This window comes from Barbatula barbatula (assembly GCF_947034865.1).
Source record: "Barbatula barbatula genome assembly, chromosome: 23".
Taxonomy (NCBI): domain Eukaryota; kingdom Metazoa; phylum Chordata; class Actinopteri; order Cypriniformes; family Nemacheilidae; genus Barbatula; species Barbatula barbatula.
The window spans coordinates 2,296,784-2,300,545 of record NC_136786.1 but is presented as its reverse complement, the minus strand read 5'-3'; the positions used below and the strand labels follow the sequence as shown (position 1 = coordinate 2,300,545).

General features: G+C 33.3%; 1 long non-coding RNA gene across 1 annotated transcript; it reads right to left on the bottom strand.

Moving 5' to 3' along the window:
- Positions 1–2,183: 2,183 nt before the first annotated feature.
- Positions 2,184–3,762, bottom strand: LOC306912215. Its single transcript, XR_013788310.1, has 2 exons — positions 3,549–3,762; positions 2,184–2,623 (listed from the first exon to the last, which is right to left on the bottom strand). It is a non-coding gene; the product is annotated as an uncharacterized lncRNA (long non-coding RNA).

The following is a 3,762-nucleotide window of genomic DNA, read 5'->3' as shown; positions in this document are numbered from 1 at the left end:
TTTTAGATGAGGCTCATGTTTATAATAATAATTGTGGGTGACAGACTCAATTAAAGTAATATAATCATCCAGTTTTACCCAGTTTTCTGTCAGACAGAGCATGTATATTTTATGATCTGTTATCATATCGTTAACAAAAAGTGCTTTATGAGAGAGATCTAATATTTAGCAATCCGAGTCCTAACAGTTGATTATCTGCATTTTGTTCACGTTTAATTAGTTTAACGTTAATTAAATTACCTTTGAGAGGTTTACGCATTATTTTATGTTTGCTAATCAGGGGACAGACACAGTCTCTATTTTATGTGATTTATATTGAATGAGGTCTCATGCTGACATATTTAAATTATGACCTTTAAATAAATATGTAGTGATATTCAAATAAAATATTTGAATATATAATTATTGCCATATTGTATATTTTATCATCTTAATTTGAATAAGTTACTAATTCAATACGTTTTTATTGTGCATTCCAAATAATATTAATATTTTTTATTGTTTTATTAAGTAATACAGCTAACAAATACAATAAACACATAACACAATAAACAGTATGATTTTTTATTATTTTATAAAAGAAGTTATCTTTTGCAAATAAACAATATGTTCATATAAAGTATGTGTTCAGCTAATTGTAAGCATTTTGCTCATAAACAGTCTCATAAACAGTCAGTAGATATTAGTTGTCTTTTTGGGTCAGCTGGTTTAAAAGCTTCAAGGTAGACCGCCAGTTTACAGCCAAATTAGGATTGTTGTGAGTTGGTCTTAGTGACTTAGGAGTCCTCTTCACTACCCCTAACGTCTCACAGGTTTAGGAGATAGTTTTAGCTAAAACACTTTGTGAAATACTCTTGGGACAAAAATGTAGGAGTCCTAAAACAGACAAGCCCATTATTTTAAAGAGTTCCTAAAAAGTTAGGAGCTACTTTTAGACTTAACATGTTTTGTGAATAGGCCTGCAGGCACTAGGCCCGTATGTATAAAACTTCTCAAAAATGCTCTCTTATGAGTAGTCTTACATTTTTATATAAGTGTTAAAAAATTCCAAGTAAGAAGTAGGACTACAAAGAAGCTAAAATAAACTTTGAGTAAAGTTTAAGACTGATTCTTAAGTTCTAGGTTTGTAAGTTAACGACAACAATGATGTAAACATAAAATGGCCGCCCTTGACCTCTGAATCAGCCAATAGGGAGCCTGCAAGGGTCATAGCAGCAAGGCACCATTTATGCATGACTGAATTAGGACATTACTTAATTCAGACATTACATTATTATTGTATTATTTTTTTTATTCATTTATACAAACAACTGCAATCCTTATTAATAACTTATTTGGGTAAAATCAACCAATATTTAGTTATTGTACAAGTACATCAAAATCAGTGTTAAAAACTTTCTGCCTACCCCTGATTTACAACGGTATGCTTATAAAAGTGATTGATATATTGAAATGTTATTTTGCATTATGCGCAAAGATATTACAATATGTATCCATTTTGGCTTGGCTTATAAAGAAAAGACCAAAGCTGCAAATCCTTAAAACATTTATTTAACATTTTTATATATATAATTATATTATTTCATTAACTCCCTGTCATCATATCATTCCAACACATTGTTTCTTTGTTGTGAAGTCCATGGTATCTGCCTCTGTACTGCCATCGTGTTCCTCTTAACTAGGTTCTTAACTTACATAATTTGGAAGTCTAAACACTTATGAACCTTTATGAATAATACTTATTCTTAAGTCTAGTAATAAGAGTAAAATGAAATCATTCTTAGAATTTTGACACACTTATTTTATACAATAATTGTATACATACTGGCCGAGATGTTTAAGAAGAGTGAGAGGAGCTGGACACACTAAAAGAAAAGTGCTTACCATACATGGTCAATGGAAACTGAACTGCTTCATTTCAGATAATAAAGTGAGAAACAGTGAAACTGAAACTCAGATTTGCATGATCAGGATGAGACATTTTGTTCCTCTTTCAACAGAGCAGATGTTCACAGACTCTCGTGAGTTTTATGTCACAGCACAAACATCAAATGAAGCATCTGTTGCATAATTTATCTACAAGTGTTCATTGTTCATCTAATCAAGTTTATTTATAAACTTTAAGCCCTGAGTTTGACCCAAATTACCCAACAAGTTCAAAAGAAACAAAATAAATCAACAAAATCATTTATTTCTCTTTTATTGAAGTTTGATAAAAGAAACTCATCACTGAATGAATGAAGCACATATGAATAGAAAGCCACTGTTGTGAGACATGAATGAGAAGAAGAGAGCAGAAGACAGAGGATCTATTGAGAACACTGATCTCTCTTCACTTGTCCAGTGACTGTCTGGTCTCCTCGTGTTGCCTCACAGATCACTGAGACGCTCTTGATCCAGTCGTGTTCAGAGAGAGTCAGACTGCTGCTCCAGCTGTACAGACCGTTCTTCTGCAGGAGTCCAGCGCTGTTCTCCTGAGACCTGCTGTTCCCGTCCACCTTCCAGCTCAAGCTCCAGTCTGAAGGGAAGCCCTTGCTGACCACACACATCAGTGTTGCTGTCTGCTTACTGGAGATCTCTTCACTGGACGGCGGCAGAACCATAACTGTAGGACGAGTTACACCTGACGTACAGAGAACACCGTGCAAAAATTGCCCAATGAAAAATAAACAGCCATGTTTAATAAATATTGTAGACTAACTAAATAGATGCCAAGCTTTAATTAGCTACAGACTTTAAGGCTTTTAATTCTACTTTACAACTTCTCAATAATTGATATTATATCCAGAAAACACACAATATGAGAAAATAAAGATGTTTATGACTAGAAAACATTGGCCTGCATAAAACAATCAAAATAAAAGTCACACAGTACAAAGGAACACACACGTGCTTGTGAATTTTGTACACGATTCAACTGCAATGCGATAAGCGGCATGAACTTTGTATCGTTTGTGTTTAGTTGTGCGTTAATATTTTTATTGGTTAAACACAAATCAAGACAACAATATATATCTACCTTTGTAATCGCACAAAATCACAGTGTGCCAAAATTTACAAAGGCATTTATCTTTCTGTCTGTCTCTTACCGACCGAATACTTGTTCGTCGGCGCTTTAATGCAGACATCTGAGCTTCTAGTTTGCCTTCACGTTTTATGTTTGAACTTAACACAGAATTCTCGCAAATCCAATTCGTCTTTTATCGCTTTGTGGGGGAAAGTCAAAATAAATATAAAATGTGTTTTTACTTTTTTCAAAAATTTGGAGGATTTAACTCTGCGTGATAAGTATTTTCGAGATGTGGAGGTTTTATTTTAAACGTGCGTCCTATAAAGACTATCTTAATATTCTTGGGCACTTCAAACATCGCATTTACAGAACAACAAAGCAAGCAGTCAACAAAATAAATATCTGATCAAATATTTAATGTGCCCCAACTACGAATAAAAAATATATAAATAAAAAGAAAAACAAGACAAATGATTCTTAGTATGAATGTATTTTAAAAAAGCAATAGCAAGAAAATGTTGATATATTTTGTACTTACTTCCAACATCCAGTCTGGTGCCGCCGCCGAACGTCCACCACAGTGATAGAAACTAATAGAGCAGCTGTACAAAAACCCCTGAGCGCTTCACTAACTCTCACTCATATAATAAACACAGCAGAAATTCAGACATGAGACAGTCTTGTTTATTTTACTGGTTATTTACACTAAAAGACATTGTAGAAAAATAACAAAATGTTTGTTGTTATGTTAT